Source organism: Manis pentadactyla, chromosome 1 (genome assembly GCF_030020395.1).
Source record: "Manis pentadactyla isolate mManPen7 chromosome 1, mManPen7.hap1, whole genome shotgun sequence".
Taxonomy (NCBI): Eukaryota; Metazoa; Chordata; class Mammalia; order Pholidota; family Manidae; genus Manis; species Manis pentadactyla.
The window spans coordinates 76,139,691-76,158,434 of NC_080019.1; the positions used below are offsets into that span (position 1 = coordinate 76,139,691).

An 18,744-nucleotide genomic window follows, 5' to 3' on the forward strand; every position below is an offset into this window, starting at 1 on the left:
AAATGTTCATGAACAGAGGGTGTTTAATGAAGTTGTGTGAAATTGCTGATGAGGAACAATCAAGGAAAAATCATGAAACCAATGGAGTTTGTTTTCATGGTGATCACCATTTCACAGCGCGCTGCATGCTGCTTTGAGATAAAGAATCGCAAATAGGTACTTGCTTGTATTGGGGCCTGTAGTGTTTTACAAATGCTGTATGCTAAGGACAGAGATGAGTAACTGAATGAAAAGCTAGTTTCCTCTGGCTGGGCTAAAGGACTTTTCGGAGACAGTGGGCTGCCTTCCTAATCTGGGTGCTTTTCATTCCTACATTAGACAAACCCCACTCCTATTATAAACAGTTTCGTGAGACAGCCTGACAGAGTTTCACCTGGTGACATGCTAACTCCCAGAAAATTTTTGCACTAATAAATTCATTGCCCCAGACCCTCTCCTGCTCTTCCATTTATTAGCAATTAAGTGAGCATCTGGGCCCCAAATTGCAACTTAAATTAAGAATCTGCATCTATCTTTTTAAAGTTGCAGATAATTCTCTTTTGAGTTCAAGGTTATCTTTTTAGTGGCAAAGCACATCTTCTTAAACTAAAATATTTTACCAAGGCAGTTGCCTCATCCCTCCAGATTTCAAATTTGTTTTTGAAGCATGGGAACTGCAGACCAACAAATCTTACCAAAGACGGTTTTGCTTCCACACATTTAAAAATTGCATTATATATGTCTAGCAGTTGTTATAAAGTGGATATTGCAAAATACAAAGTTCCACAGAAGAGTCATCTCTGATATTAGATCTTCAGGAACCTGCTTTATCTGGGATAGGAATGTGGACTTTAAGGTATATTTGAATCTCAAACCAATACAACCTGTAAGAATTGAGAGATTCCTCATTCAAGCAATTAACAGGCCTTTCCCACTCTAATTAATAAAGCTTAGAGTCAAAGGCCAAGCATGAGGATTAACACTTCATTTACCAAGGCCACTTCATTGCTGAGATGTGGAGTGGGGGTGGGGGGCAGCATACATTATTTCTTGGTGCCAGGAACTAGGACCCTGGGCCCTTAAGTAGTCTTAAAGGAACATAAGGATGGTTTTTGAACATTTAGGTAGACAATAGCTCAGGGGCTGGAGAATGTGTAGGCTAGAGGACTCAGTCAGGATTGGGGTAGTGGGAGGTCAGTAGGTCTTCAAGTAAGAACCAGGTAAGCAAGCAACAACAAGGACATAAACAACCAGAAAGAGTTACAATGAGATCAATGATTCAGGAAGTCCAGGGATGGATGTGAACCCAACATAAATTCATACATGCACTTCTCTGGAAGGAGGATCCTTAACTTTCATTACCTCTTCCTTTTAGTCCATAAGCTCAAAGAAGGTTAAAAACCAATGAAACATAGGTATATAAACATTGATGCAGTAGGAGAGAGTGGTCAAAAGCTGAGGCAATCAGTGATCTGCAGAAGGTGAGACAAAAAGGAGAATCAGATAATGAGAGAGAAGTAAAGGAAACAGGGGCACCTTGGTTATGGAGGAAGCTCTGTGCCTGAGTCATGGCCTTTTACACACTTCCTGCTTGGGCAGGAATCATATATGGCTGCACTAGGCCAGCAGGCAATGTATAGAACATAATGCATAAGGACAGGTCAGAAAGAGTGGCAATTCCTGACATCTAAGTAAACCTGGATAGAAAAGTGAGGTTTTGAGTTATACTCACACAGCAGTGAATGACAGAGTTAGGAAGTATAGCAGGTAATGCCACAAAGCATAAATTAACTTGTAGCCTGGGTCAATCCTACTTTCTATTCTTGTTTAGTTTATGTCAACTTTGTTGATTCAACACATCCAGAGTCACATGCAAGACTCACTGTCGCCACCACCACTACTGGGGCTTGACTCTCTTTAGATCAACAGGAAGATGTAAGACACAGCAGCTCCCAGGCTGGGTTTAGTGAGCCATGGCAAAACCTTCCAAAGATCTACTGTCTTTATTTATACATCATGAAAGCAAATGGGAGAAATAGGCTGAAGAGCCCCTGAGAATTGGTGGAGAAATGTCCATTAAGGGCTAAATTATGAAGTAAGTAACACATTGGTAATAAAAAAGCACTGGGATTGCAGATATCTCTTTCTGAGATGGGTTAAAACCAGTGAACTGTTCTATGGTGCATAAGGGAGGTAGCAGGTAGCAAGGGTGAGTTAGAGGAGGATCTGGTGCAGGTGTTCAGAGATGGGGCTCCTCCTATCTGGAGGGCAAGCAGCAGATAGTGAGGACCGCTTTTTAATAATTCCCCTCTACTTTTGTTTACCAGCAAGCTCTCTCTCTTTCTCTGTGTAGTTTGTTTTGTTTTTTGGTCAGGTCTTTTCTGTCTTACATTCTACCCGTTTAGTGGGTATGCTACCAGCTAGTGTTGATTTTACTTCTTAAGTGGGACTAAGGTTATATAGAAATTGTGAAGTCTTTGAAAGAAAGGGCAGAATTCAATAATCATACTTCACTGTCTCTTCTGGATTATGTGCATTCATTAGATTTTTATTCAAACCTATTAGCACCTTCTTGGAAAACCCATTTAAAAAAAATGCCTCAGGGACATTGTTAAAAAGCATCCAAAAGGAAACAGGTGAGCCAGTGATAGGAGAGGAGGATGCCATTTAGATGAAAACATAAAGGGCTATTGCTACTGTCATATTCATTAGGGGTGTGTGTGTGTGTGTGTGTGTGCGTGCGTGTGTGTGTGTGTGTGTGTGTGTGTGTGTCAGAGAGAGAGAGAGGGAAGAAGCTTTAAAGTATCTTGTGCTGAGGAAGAGCAAAAATCCCTGTTTTTGTATGAAAAGCCTGCTTTGTCACTTAATGCTAATGAAACATCATCAGGAGGAGGTCAGTGCATAATTAGAGATTATAGCGCATGAGTGCACATGAAATGTGGTAGTGAAGTCCTAGGTACTTCATCTCAGGAAAAGTATGATAATCCCCACAAACCTAATGCCAGAATTTGGGGGCTATATTGAAATGGAAAGTCTCAGGGAACTGGACGGGTGCCTCTGCTATCTTCTGACAGTCCTTGGCTCTGACACAGCCAGTCTGTGTAGGTGGCAGTAGAGAGGAAAGAGGGCATTGGTTCTGTTAGATTATTTACAATGAAAACATCCTCCCCTTAAAAATCTGGGTTTTAAAAAAAGAACTTAGTAAGTTACCGAAATGAAGAGAGAGGGGAAAAAAAAATCATTTCTGGCTTTTCAAATATTCTATTCATAACAGAATAAACTAGTAAGATATAAAAAGATAGTTTGTTGGTAATTGAGTGATCTGTCTATGCAATGCCAGCTTAATTTTAAAGCCTTAAGTACAGAATTTGGAAAGCATATACAGTCCTGTTTTTGCAAAATATCCAGCACTAAATTCTCCTGGTCTTTGTGCTTTCTACATTCAATGTTAATAGCTGTCATTTATTGAGGGCCTCTTGCAGCCAGAACTGTGATATGCATTTCGTATAAATTATTTGTGATCTTCACAACAACTCCATAGGAGAGATAACACTATCTACGTATACAAGGAAAAATCGAGGAAATTAGGTAAGGTTAAGCTATGTGGCCAGTCATGTGGGACTGGCACATTAGAACCCAGTTCGAAGCCTCCTAGGTTGCCCTCTCCCTCATCGCCCCCACCCAGTAAACTGTATGTTGGCAAGATTGTGCATCAACAAAAGGTTAGTTATAATGATCTCAATGGGTAAGTCTTTCCTTAGGTAGTCTCAACTGGCAAGGTCTTTAAAGTATGTAGTTAATTGTATCTGCATATTTCTTCAGTTCTTTCTTTTTGTGTTTATTTAATAGCAAACCACTCAAAACAAAAAGTAAAAAGTGGTCCCAAGGACTACAGAGACTGAAGTGGAATAGGGTTACCTCAAGACTTTTCAAAATGTTTAAGAGGTAGAATGTTTTGCTTACTATCTGGCAGAAAGTAGCATATCTGTCCATGGCTGCTACTACACAGTACAGATGATAAGAACATTATTTTTCTATCAGAGTGGAATGTATTACCAAAGGGAGACTATCCTGGGAGCAAAATGATGGAAACCTACATGAAAGCAAACTGGAGGACATCTAGACAGGATGTCACCAAGAAAAGGGACTCTTGACATGTCTTCCTTGAACACATGATATGCTTCAAACACATAAGGGGTTGGGCCAGTGGTTCCTTGTGGCCTGACCGCAAAGGTTTAAAGTGAGCTGTGGACCTGACCATTCTGTAGGATCCAAGATCTTCCCAGCAGAACCATATTCCCTTGGCTTCAGAGATGATTTGGCAAAACTGAACACATTTATTAAATGATAAATTAATTACACTAAGCTGCATTTTATGACAGATGGTGATTCTCTCTCTACCAACAACTCTTATCAAACATCTGCCTGAGACTACGTATCCAGGAAAATGTATTGACTTCTTATGAAGAGAATGAATATTTCCCTTCTTTACTGCTGCATTCCTTTCAACGAACGCTCCCTTTCCTGCACCAGAATTTAATTCACTCTTGCCTACTTCAGTAAAAATAAAATTGTTAGAGTTACATTCCTCTTGAGCCTCTCCACTGAGATGTAATGCAATGTCGTGAATAAGTTGAGCAGAGTCGCGTCGGTGAAGTGTAGAAATGCCAGCGGGAGAGAGAAGGGGAGAGATCATGAGCACTGGACTGAACAGAACCTAAGGTCTGGCAGAAACTAGTACTGACTGAAAAACCAATCATGATTGCCAGGGCAAATCATATGTAGAATAAATGTGAGCTAAGAGCAGTGAAGATTTCTCTGGAAAGATTCCATCAAGTCGTGTTCTAATCTCAAATTCTTATTTATTTGCATGTAACAGTTGCTTGGTTGGCTTGAATGGGGAACAAACTTGGCTGCAGAAAGGAAAGAGATGGGATATACTGGTTGCTGCACATAGATTCTAATATGTTACCTTGTCTTCAAATAAAAATAAACCAATCCCTAGTGGCTGGGCTTAAAGGGAGAAAGATTTTTAGTTTTTAGTCATTTCCTGGAATAGGATGAGATGAAGCCTTTTGCAGTATGCTTGCTATAGCCCAGGGCAAAAACTTTCTCTATGGGATTTTGTGCTTCTGAGTGATGGGAGAAAAACAAGTACAACACAGTTAAGCAAAGTTTGGATGAAATACAATTTTGGTGGTGAAATATAAACTCTAAGGTTTTAGGAACCACAAATGAAAAAAAAAATACAGAATAACTTTTGCTTAAGGGATTTGAACCTTGTGAGAGATAAAGTGGATAATATAAAACCTAATCTCTTCTCAACACACATACACACACACATCCAGAGTAAGTAGCCACAAACTCCCACACACCTGAATCATCTCATAGATGTCAGAGTTCTTTAGAAGTAAGTGCAGGATTTTGGTTTTGGTGGGTGTTTGTGCTCTGCTCAAAATTTATTTATCTGTGGTCTTAGAGACTGCAGTTTTTGGGGTTTTATTATTTTTCCATTAGTTGCCCAAGGCTAATAATCACTTTTCCGTTCCTTCACAGTTAGGTTCCTCCTGCTGAATTATCTGGCTGCTTCCATCAAGGACATGGTCTTTGGGATCCTTAAAATAATATGGCATCACACTTAGGGAATACGATGAAAACTCATTCAAAACTCAGCACACAGATGTTCTTCCCACAATGTGTAAAGTCTTGAACACATGTCATTGCAAATCTTTGCCAGCCTTCCTTCCTAATGGTTAGCTAGCAAAACAAAGTGCCAAGACATTTCACATGAGCCCATGAAAGATGTTATTAATGTCAGAATTGAGTTAAAAGGAAACTGAAGCTTACTGTTAAACTATTTCATACTTATTGATTGAGATGGGAAATAACTGATTCCTACAGTCTCAAATTTAGGGATTCCTCAAAGCTCTAAGGAAGGTAGGATGCTAAAGGAAGCAGAAAAATGGCTTCAGTTAATTCTAATCATCCCTGTTATTGTTAGGAAGCAATTCAGTTTAGGGTGGCATGTTCAGCCCTGTAGGGTTAAAGACAATGAGCATTACCCTCCTTAAAATCCCAGTGTTGAGAGCCAGTAGCGAACCGTTGGGTTTTAACTCATGAACAACAGATAAAAGGTTCTATTTCCACTAACCAATTCCTTGAGCTCTCCAGTTCCCTGGTAAATTTCTTTTGAATGCATTCTCATACCTTTTTATTTTTTAAAAATGGAAATGTTAGTGGAAAGAATCCACTCCATTATAAGGGATACATTATTCTGAGAGCATAGCTTTCCCCACACATATCAGCATCACTTCCACTGCTCTGTAATAAGTGGCTGCAGCTGTTGCCATGGTGATTTTCATTTTTAAAAAAAAACTGTATCCACACAAAGACAGGCAAAGCAGCTGTTACCACGAGGCATTATAAAACAAGACCAGATGTAGTGATGCTCCTGCCTTTTAACAGAATGAGGGGGATGTGTCCATAAATTCAAGCAGAACCAAAAGATAAGCTGCAAACTGTGCTCTAATATGGGCATCTTGGAGGGCAACTTATTGCTGATGAAAGTTCAATTTCCACCCAGTGTTCTCAGGCAGATATTTAGCACCAGATCATGGCTGTTTATGCTGTTTACATAACTTTCTCCAGTAGCTGCTGTTGAGATGTGAGCCTCATTCTCTGAATCTCCGCACAGCTACTCCAAAACATTCCAGAAGCAAGCTCTACTGACCGCACTTGCTCAGCACTTGTTTATCTGAACTTCAATGGCCGCCTACCTGCATGTTATTAAAATGCTGTGAGAAAGTCAGCACAACATGTTTACAGTCAGCCCCCAGTTCCCAGAAGGGAGAGTACACTGCCTGCTGCTGTCCTTGTCCTTCGATAAGGAAGGAGTTTGGTTTTCTCTATGTGATGTCCAAGGGACAGTAATAACGATGAAAAGATACCTGTGGAGCTGCCATTTCTTCAATAACGGCATCACCCTCAGGGAGTAATAATCTTTTGTTTGCTGTTTTATTTTTGTTCTAGGGTCTTGATTTGCTTGGAAAAGCAGATGCTGAAAATTATGTGAGGAGACTCACAGCTTCACAGTATTAGCAGCCTCAATCCTTCATTCTAAACAAGATTCAAACTATTACCCCCTCCTGATCTGGACGGATAGTTCTTGCTGTCACACGGGTCCAGTGGGACGATGGCAGCAGAGTGAGTAGGAAAAGACAGCCTTGTTTCAAGGGGGCAGGGTTTGAAAAGAAATTATACTTCCTGTCATTTCCCGTCCCCACATCTCATATTACTGTTTAACACTTAAAAAACATAATTATGTTCCTGGATTTCTCTATATTTTATCAAACACTTGGTTATAGCTATTTTGTTGTTACTAAGAGCACTGAATTATAAATGGTATAAATTGCCAAATGCCCAGGAATCTAATAATAAAAGGACTTTACTTGGAAAGCACCAGTAGTTCTTTTATTCCACAAGGAGGGCCTTTGTTTGCAAAGAAATACGGCTGTGCTTAACATCTGAGTAATCAGCAATCTTTGTAGTGGTTATTGTTATTAAACATAAAGGCTGAGATGCAGTCCACAAATAATCCTCAGGAAGCTGTGGGGCTTTAGGAGCTAAACAATTGCCTGAGTTTGGTCAGAACTTGCCAATGACACTCTTAATGACCCAGCAAAATATCAGATTCTCTCGTGTGCACTGCTGTTGGTGTTACACACTGACCACAGACAAGCTCTGGGAGAAGCAAGGAGTCCAGAGTCCTTCACGGTACCTCAGGTGTTAAACTGTCATATATAATAAAATATACAATGAAATGGAAATAATGAAAAGAAACAAATCAACTTCTTATGGTTCCTTTGAGAAATCCATGTCCCAAAATATTTCAACTGTCTTCTCATGATCTCTCAAAACCAGAAATAAATGGCTTTTCCCATTTTTAAAAAACTCAGAGGAAATATGGAGAATGAAGTCACTTATCCAAGGTCATACAGCTAATCAATAACTGTCCCAAGTATTCTTTTCTGGCCTCTCATCCACCAGCCCAGTGCTGCTTCCAGATATTCTGTGGCCCTCAAAGACAGCAAAAACTGAGAGAAGTTCCTGCTGGAAGGAACCTGCTTATTTCATAAGCATGCAAACAATAAACAGGAGTGGAACTCATTAATTTGTCAGATTTAAATATTAATATTTGTAAGTCAATCCTTAAAGCTAATAACTCAACTATTTTTAAATATTAATGATTCCCAGAGATTGGTGACATTCTTGTTTCCCCAAAAATTTGAGATTGGCCTCCCAAAACTCAACTCACAGTAAATCAGAAAAACTCATTAGTATGAAAAAGTCCGTGTTGGCTGGCAATCACAGCTGAGAAGAGAATTAGGAAATCGTTTCATAGTCATTGAGAGGAGCTACGATAATGAAATACAGGAGATACAGATTGTTAAATAGACCATAAGGCTAAAATATTCTCTTTACAAATGCTTTCAGCTGCTCCAAACCCTCTTTTTTTTTTCACTGTGCCCAAGGCTGAGGGAAGAGATCCACTGGGCTGCCTCTCCTGCCCCTGGCAGGGCTTCCTGCAGATCAGAAAACAGTGTGGGGAAGAAGCTCTGTCTGATTTATTTTAACTGAACAGAAGCAAGTGGCGAATGGGGATGTAAGCGGACATGCTGCAAGTGTATTTGTTTAAGCTCACATTTCATTTCCCTGAGACATGGGAAGCTGAGCGGAGAAACAGTCTCAATAATGACAGCAAGGGAGTTATTTTTTAAAAATACCTTCTCTTTGATGAAATTCCAATATGATCATTTCTATTGGAATTCATGTTTATTCACACAGTGAATATTTACTGAGTACCTACTAAGTGCCTGGCACTACTGCAGATTCTGGGGATATGTAGGTGAATATTGGGGAAGCAAAGAGAGAGACAATAAACATGTAGACAAACAATAAGTCATTTGAGAAAGGCAATGATGTGCCACCCTGCCCACACTAAAATTTAAAATAATACAGGATTTAGCATCATAAAGTGACTTTATAGACAGTATCTTATATGAGTTTCATCATATTCCAGTTAAATAAATTTTGTAGGGAGTACCTTTTCACAGATTTGGGGATCGAAATTCAACAAAGAGAGGTGAGTTGGCCAAATTCATTTCAACAGTAAATGGGGAAACCAGTGTTTAAATTCAGGACATGTTTCAAAACTCCTGTTCTTTCATGGTATCATACCACCTCCACAGAGTGTTTTCAAAATTGTGTACCTATGTACAGTTTCCAAGTCCAGTGTTAAACTGTTCTCCAAGTTCATGTATTTAACTCTCCCATCCCTCCTGCTAATTTATAGCACTGCAGATTTCAAGTTTAACAATTGCTTTCAAATTTCACTGTGGAAAGATAGAAGGGCTGGAGTCAGAGAGTGAGTTCTGCCGCACTTGGAGGCAGCAATTTACTGAGCAAATCACTCAGACTTCCTAAGTACAATAATTTACAGGGCTGCTGTAAGGATTCAGTGGGATAAGTAGCCATGTATGGCACATACAACCAGATGGTTACATACATAACCCTGGGGACATACTACTTTTTGTTGCCTTTGTTGGCTCAACTGTAAAAGTAATATTAGTTTACCTTATTTATCTCATAGGGTTTGTCGTAAGAATCCCATTGTATAACAGATATAGGATGACCATAAATGGTGAAGTGTAATTACAACAGAAGGAACCCTCTAAAACAGATGTCGGATGGAAGACGTGTCACCAGACTAGGCTTCTCATTATGTCCATTCATGAAGGGACCCAAGTGTTCTACTGAGGTTTCGGGTCAATGCCATGGTGTGAGCCAAACTCCAATAACAGACCAAGTGGTCTAATTCCTAGGTTCTCATGCCCAGAGGCCTGCAAAGAGCACTTTTAGGTGGTTATAGATTGAGCTCATTATCTAGCTATCATGTAGAATTATCCAGAAGGAAGGCCCAGGTCTAAGTATTTTGATAAGTGCCTACATCTGATGGAGGTGTCCATATGCTTTCACAAGAGCACTGCCCTCTCTGCAGTCTCTTCTGGAGGAAACACTCTCTGGGCCCAAGTCCCCCTCACTATCCCTGTCACTTCTCCCATGACCACCTTCCCCTCCAGCACCTGTGCCTGTGGCACCCCCACCACCATCCCGCCCTGCCCTTGCACTCCCCTGGCTAAGACCTGAGGACCTGCTGTTTTTGGAGAAATTCTACACTGTTGCAATTCCAGCCTGTATACAACAGTCTCCCCATGTCCTCTTTCCAATTTGTTTTAAATTCTTTCTTCAATTTTAAAAGGTTTTTACTCCTACAGGTTTTATTCGTCCTTAACACTATCATTAAAAAAACAACAACAACTTTGCTTTTGTATTATTTAACACTTAAAAGCAACCAAGAGTCAGGGGAAGCGGGAGGACTGTTGGACCATTTTGCTTTGACAAATCCCTGGCTTGCTCACTACGGGACCAACAGCACGTAGCCAGCCCTGTGGCAGCGGGCCTCCTTCCTGTGCACGTTCCTGAGCCAAGCTGGAGGCTCTGACTCAAGCCCGACTCTAGGTCAACACCCCTCAATATTTCAACAGTGAAATCTTAGCTTAAGTTTGCCCCTTAAGAAGTTCTTCCCAGGGAGGACAGCCAGCTGTATAGAGTCAGCTGCATCAAATATTTGCTGGCTGCCTATAAAAGGACTTAGTTAAATTTTAGTAATTCTTTTACCCTCTAGAAATTCTTAGTACTTAAGTACATTACTTTAATTCTATTTAATAAAAGTGTGCTTTTTAAAATTAATATTTAATTCATTTTTAATGTTTCAATAATTTTTTAAAAGGCCATAGGAAATGCAGACATGAGTATGGCAATTATGCATGTAGTCTGAAATAAGAGAGCTCAATCTGCTTTCCCTGGCTGAATATGATATCTGATGCTTAGCTTTATAATACTGGGTAAGTTACTTAACCCACCTTAATAGGGTTGATAATAGTACAGGGCTTTCTCCAAAGGAGTCCCTTTACCATTCTAAAATGGTTCCCTTCCTTCAGTTTCAGCTTTCCCTGAGGACCATTAGATATAGTCCTACTACAAATCAGGCATTTGAAATGATATTTCCAAGACTTGTTGCTGAGAATGCCCATGACTACATGTGAGTTTAAAGGTTGAATCCAGGAGTTTCTCTTCTATATTCACTATATATATATATTCACTATATATATATATATATATATATATATATATATATATATATATATACTCTTCTATATTCACAGATATATATATCACTGCAGAGATGGACAAGAAATATGAACATCAGGCCTGCACATTTTCACACTGTACCAAGTACATTTGTCTCCCAAGATTGGAAGTTTATACTTTCATGAATCAACAACATTAATACTGACTTTCAGCCATAGAAGTCAAATCTGAATGGTCTTTACAAAACTTAAAAATGCTTTCATCTGAGATTCAAGAAGGACCATCTAAAGCATATGAGACAAAGGTTTTTCAGGTTGCTGTGGTATAGCCATCCTTTGAGATGGCCCCTTGTGTTAGTCCCCTCTCACACTGTACTAGGGTGGGTCTGTGTGACCAACAGATCATGACTGAAGAGGTAAGATGTCACATCTGAGATTAGGTTTAAAGAGTCGCTGTGGCTTCCGTTCAGGTTACTCTCTCATTCTCACGCCAGCTGTATCACGGTCGTCCTCTTCGATTGCTCTCTCTGGGGGAAGCCAAGTCAGGCCCAGCCCTGCAGAGGAGTCTGTGTGGCAGGGAAGTGAAGTGTTCTGCCAGCAGCCACATGACTGAATTTGGAAGGGATCCGTCAGTCCCAGTGGAGCCCTCAGAGACTGCAGCCCTGGCCAACAGCTTGACTGCAACCTCACGGGAGACTCGGAACTAGACCATCCAGGCTAAACAGACCCTCAGGAACTGTAACATAAGTGTTTGCCATATTAAGCAGCAAAGTTTTGGGGCAATCTGTTACCCAGTAATGGATAACTAATAATAGTGACTTAAGCTCTAGCTTTGTTCACATCAGATCATCAGGAACAATTTTTTTTTTTTAAATAATTATTTTTTATTGAAGGGTAGTTGACACGCAGTATTACATTACATGAGTTTCAAGTGTACAACACAGTGGTAGAACCTTTATATACATAATTCTAGGTTCCAGCTATCACCCTACCAAGCTGTTACAATATCTTGACTACATTCCTTATGCTATACATTACATCCCGGTTACTAATTTATTTTACCATTGGAAGTCTGTCCTTGTCCTTCTTTTTTTTTTTTTTTTTTTTGTGAGGGCATCTCCCATATTTATTGATCAAATGGTTGTTAACGACAATAAAATTCTGTATAGGGGAGTCAATGCTCAATGCACAATCATTATTCCACCCCAAGCCTAATTTTTGTCAGTCTCCAATCTTCTGAGGCATAACAAACAAGTTTTTACATGTAGAACAAATTCTTACATAATGAATAAGTTACATAGTGAACAGTACAAGGGCAGTCATCACAGAAACTTTCGGTTTTGCTCATGCATTATGAACTATAAACAGTCAGTTCAAATATGAATACTCATTTGGTTTTTATACTTGATTTATATGTGGATACCACATTTCTCATTTTATTATTATTATTTTTAATAAAATGCTGAAGTGGTAGGTAGATACAAGATAAAGGTAGAAAACATAGTTTAGTGTTGTAAGAGAGCAAATGTAGATGATCAGGTGTGTGCCTGTAGACTATGTGTTAATCCAAGCTAGACCAGGGCAATAAAACATCCACGTATGCAGAAGATTTCTCTCAGAACAGGGGGGGTGAGGTTCTAAGCCTCACCTCTGTTGATCCCCAATTTCTCACCTGATGGCCCCCCTGCGACTGTGCCTGTCTTAGGTTGTTCCTCCCTTGAGGAATCTTACCCGTCTCTGGCTAACCAGTCATCTTCCGGGGCCATACAGGGAAATGTTAAGTTGGTAAGTGAGAGAGAAGCCTTATTGTTTGAAAAGGTTAGCTTTTTACTTCTTTGCATATTTATGCCCCATCAGGAACAATTTTAAAGAACTACTTTAGTAGACCTTTTATTCAGTTAGGAATTATTGCTTTATTTTTAGCTTATAGAGAGAGGGCAGATTTTTAGAAGGTCAATTGGAATAATACTTCTGCATCTTCTATAAGACTGTAGTCAAGAACATTGTCTACTCTGTCACCCTATGTTGTATTTCTCACAGAGTTCAATACCAAAACAGCACTGGCAGATAATCTGTGTATTATTTTAATTGACTTGGGGAACTATATAAGCTGATGGACTTCCTTTTCACTTTGCTACCAGGACAGTCTAAATTAAGGATCAAATTTGTGCCATATACCCATTTTTTATTTCTCTTAGGATATATAATTTTTACTTGTATTTATCCTTTTTAAAAATAAATATTCCTTATCCCTGTATGTTAACTCAAGTCCTTTTTGAAAGATACTGCGAGTTTATTGAGTAATGTTAGGTGCCAAGCACAGTGCCAGGCCCCCAAAGCACAGAGTAAGTATATAGAAGTAGGGCTCGTTCTTAAGAAACTCAAAAACCTATGATGAACAGCTCTGTGAAGAACCAACCATAAAACCAGGGACCAGCCATGCTCTTTACAGAGTGAGCAAAAAAGGATGATGATGATTAGCAAAAGAAAATGACTTCTGACTTGAGGAGGCAACCAGAACTAGGTCTGATGAAGGAGAGGCTGGCATCAGGGCTCAGGGAATATAAGTCATCTAGGATATGGTGAGAGTTTAGGGTGGCAAAAGTGAGGGAAGTAGAGGAAGTGCAAGTGTAGGGGTACAAATTGTAAACAATGAATGTACTTCTGAGTATCTGGGAACACAGTTTATATAGAAGAGATTGGAAAACAATAAAGGCTATTTTTCCACATTAGTATGGACCAAATTAATAGCTAACTTACCAGGAATAATAAAGCTATTTAATAACAGTTTACAGAACTCCCACTCAGCTGTGATACTGCTGAATTCTTGCAAAACTAGAAAGAAGGAATAATTTAGAATTGGAAACAGGGCCAATTCTTATTAATTACCCACAGATTCTGTCAAGTTTCTAACAAGGGGCCTACTGACAGAAATAAGAGTTAGGGAGAGTTCTGGAGGCTCTGCTTCCAAAGAAACCACTGAATTTCACAAAGATACAACTGCACTGGTACAAGGCAAAAATGAAAGCTTCTTTTCTGCTTGTCTAAACCACACTGGAAACCATTGTGTTCATATTTACTACAATTAGTGTACTTGTTTTCTTTTCAGGGCTTCAGATTACCCCCCAAAATAAATTTGCTTCCCATGGGGAGTATCAAAAGAGCAGGATCAGTGTGGTGACCTGAGTGAGTTAAAGACGTGTCTGCAAGTTAAAGCATTCAGCAGTTAGCCAGCCCTTTACAAATGTATTAGAATCTGAATAGGGATTTGCTTGATAGCATTCCATAATTTTTTTTACTTCTTTAGAGTAGAAGGTGGAAATTCAGGTGCCTGGAAGGCCACACCTCTAATGTAAAGGAACAAGCTATCTGTGGAAACAAGGAGAGTGGTGATGGTTCTAACTCTGGAGCCAGCAGCTGTCAGGACTGGCACAGAGGTGCAGGAACAACTTCATTTTTCTGTTTATTTTTGTTTGTTGTTTGTTTTTAAGAGACATTGAACATCTTAACCATTATGTGAAATTGAACAATTTTTAAATGTTGGAAACTAACATAAAAGATTTAAACATCATGTGGACTAAACAAAGTACTTCTGCAGATGGGATCTGGCCAGTGGACCACATGTTTGTAAATTCAGCTTTAGACAATCACATTAGCACATATTATTTTTGGCACATATTAAAGGAATTGTACAGAAATCACTTTTAAGACCTCTATTTGTTTTCAATGACCTTATGACATCATTGAGTATGGACAGGAGTGCACAGCAATGTTAAGCAATTTAAGCATCCTCAGAAAGTCATAAATAGGTGATCTAGCAATCAGTAGAACTAAACTGATATAAAAGTCCATCCCATATTAAAGTATAAATTTACTCATATACATTTTTATGTAAGTCATAACAACTTTTTAAACACATAGCTGAACTTAAGGAAGTGGAAATCCCCATGAGAAAGAAACAAAGGCAAACTCAAAGCAATAATGATTAAGTTCTATTTGATGCTATAAAAATAAACCCCACCAACCTCCAAAAGACAAGGTTGTGTGCTTTCTTTGACTGACCTGCGGAACAATATAAACCAATATCCTCTTTTCATTCTAACTTTCTCCCACAGAAACATAAAAAAATACATATTTAAAAAAAGTAATCATACAAGGGAGAGGACAAAAATAAAAAAATAACAAAAGAAGAGTTAGGACCATAAAAAATGGAAACAATAGCACAATCTGAAAGACTCCTCAAAGCAACTTCATTTAAAATGATTAACGATATCTTAAAAATAAATACAGAACATAATGGAAGAACTCAGCCAATGTGAAAAAGAAACAACCCAAAATCTAGACAGCAAACCATTGCAGAAAAACTCAGTTGGCATAGCTCAAAAGAGAATTAGAGAACAGGATCTGAGGAAATCACACAGAACATGGGTAAATAAAGAGAGGGAAAATATAAACGAATTTAAAGATACATGCAAAATCAATTGAAAAGATGCAACATATATCTAATAGCAGTTTCAGAAGAAGAGAGATGAGGGAGAGACAATATTTTAAGAGAATTTTGCAGAATTGAAGAACCGCAGCATGCTCTGAGAAATAAAGCAAAACTAATAAACAGACTTGCTGAAGTGAAACTGCACAATTACAATATGTAAAGAGAAATAAAAAATCAACCAGAAAGAAAAGATGTTAGCTTAAAAAATTAGTAACAATTGCAGAGCATATTTTTAATCAATAGCAACAAAGTCCAAAATACAATTTTCTGATATGTCCAAAGTTCTGAGGGAAAATATTTGTCAACTTTGAATTGTATGGCCAGATAAACTATCTTTCAAAAGTGAGGACAATATTTTTAAACCAAATGCTAATGATTTACTGCTAAATTACTACTATTGAGATAATCTACTCACTACAATCTTCAGTGAAAGAATCACTAAAGGAAAAGCTTCAGAAAGAAGAAAAGTGGACACAGAGGAAAGAGCAGTTTCATGAAACAATGAGCAAAGGAACTACTGAACATGTAAATAAACCAAATTAAGCACTAATTATAAAGATAATGATTATTGAATGATTAAAAATGAGGTGGAACTAAAATACTGGACAATTAATAAAATGAATGAAGAGTTAAAGGATTTTAATTTCTTGGTATTATCCATGGTGATGCTGGGGATATTTATTTATTTCAGACTTTGCTAGTTATGTATGCTATGTGACTTAAGTATTTAACATTTAAGGATAATGACTAAAATAATAAAAGGAACTAGAGTGAATCATTCCACAAGAGTAAAGCAACAACAAAAAAGGGACACAGAGAACTCAATAATCCAACTGAAATTAGGAAAGGAGAAAACAAGTAGCATAGAAAAAGCATTTACATTGAAAGTATAAAATAAGGTACACATGTGTATGCATGTGTGTGAGCAGAGATAAAATGATGTTATCTATCACCTTATCCTACTATTTATATATATTTATATGTATTAATATATAATATATATTATGAGGTTATATGTGTCATATATTACACTATTATACATTTTATATAAAAATTATATGACTACAAAGAGATATATAGAAGTATATTCACATAGCACTTTTGTAATAGTGAAAATATGGCAACAACTTAGAGATCTTTCAAAAGGAAAATGTATAAAAATTATATAAATAATTGTGATGTATTTATATAATGGAATATTACATAACAGTTAACATGAATTGATTATATCTAGAATTACCAATATGGGTAAGTTATGGAAAACATAATGGCAAATGGAAAAAACAAGTTGTAAAAGTGTGACATAGTAGACACCATGACTGTCTACCTAAAAGTTATTAATAGCCCCTTTTTTTCCCAGTGACCTTCTCTACTAAGGAAACTATAATGCTAAAATATTCAATATCTTTCCCTCTCTTGCAGTAAGGGGTCCATCAATTCTAGAAAATGAGATAAGATGAGATACTGTGTCTTTCCCTTTTCTAATAAAAAGATAAAACTTAACAAGGAAAAAGGCTTTTGGCCATTGCCTTCCTTCTTTGTCTTCTCTGGAATATAAACTCTGAGGTTTCATAGCCAACTTAACCTTTCACCTGTAACCAACATACTAGAGTAGTGGAGCAGGATGACAGATAATTTCTTATCATCTCTGATGACATCTTGAGCCAATGGAACATGGTTTGTTGTGACCTCTGTGGGAAGTGTCCTATAACTCCCTTTTCTGATCTGTTTCTGTCTCCCCATTCCTGTGAGTTAAAGCAAGGGTGAAGATGAGTCCATTCTGTCAGACTGTTTCTATGTACAGGTCTGCTGCAACTGTAGCAAATGACCTAAGAAATTATATTGTCAGGGAGACTTTTATTTGCAATAGGGTAAGTAAATAAAAATTCTGGAGGAAGTGTTCTAAGAACTTCAGATGACTGCAACTAAAAAAACAAGCAAGAAAACATGATGATTGACAGTTGCAGTTGGTAAAGGCAAAGATATGGGATGATGACAAACAAGAAGAAATTCAAGCTCATGGGCCAATTTTGCTGTAGGGTAAGCAAGCATAGAATCAATATTTTAAAAATTACATTTAAATACTATCTCACAATCTAGTTTGGACAGCAAGCTAGCAGTGTTGTAGTTATTAATTTTTAACAAAATTTTAGCTATACAAGATATGTATTCTCATGGGGAAAAAATGAAAAAACAAACCAAATAATGCAGAGGGTAAAGACTGTAAAGTGAAACATTCTTTCCCTCTCTCTCCAGTCCCCAATGCCCACCCCCAGGAGTATTGTTAATATTTCTAATGCTTCTGGAGCTTTTATGCATAGATTAGCAAATACATACTCTCTCTTTTTTTTAAGAACAAATATGAGATAATACCATACATATTATTCAGTAAATTGCTTTTTAACTTAAGTCATATATTGGGTATCTTCAAATCAGCTCAGATAGAATTATTTCATTCTTCTGGACAATTGTAAATGTTGTATGAAGTTATCACATTTATTAAACCAGTTCCACACAGGTGGAAATTTAAGTTGTTTTTAATTTTTTGCTTTCATAAACAATGTTGCAGTGAGTATCCTATTATAATTCATCTTTTCACTACAGATATGAAAAGCCACTTTTATCATATTCAGAATTCCCTCATGTGTTTGTGTAGATTTTTTCTGATTCTAGTCTTCCATAATAAAGTAGCCAGCCTTTTCCTTCACAAGCATCAAATTTTGATGGCTGGAGCTTCATAATATATTTTAGTATCAGGTAGAGTTAATTCCCTAGCATTACTCTTTCAGTACTTTCAGAATTTTCCTTGCTATTCTTGAATATTTATTTTTCCAGATTTTCTTTAGAATCATATTAAGTTGAAAATATGCAATCTGAGGTTAGATTAAAGATGGTGGATGAGAGGAGAGACAGAGGCTTCCTCCTAAAACTGTAGAGAATTAGAAAATATAGTTGGTGAACTAATCCTGAGAGAGCAACAGGAAAGAGGACTGCGCCAGACTACACACACCTGGAGAAAGAGCAGACCTCACTGAACAGGGTAACGTACCAGAGTTGTGGCCT

At 37.9% G+C, this 18,744-nt stretch overlaps 1 protein-coding gene across 3 annotated transcripts in view; it reads right to left on the reverse strand.

Annotated features, from left to right (window-relative positions):
• The window catches only part of SLC9A9 (solute carrier family 9 member A9), a 527,348-nt gene that overhangs the window by 296,290 nt on the left and 212,314 nt on the right, over nucleotides 1-18,744 (reverse strand). The gene's annotated exons all lie outside the window — the stretch shown is intronic.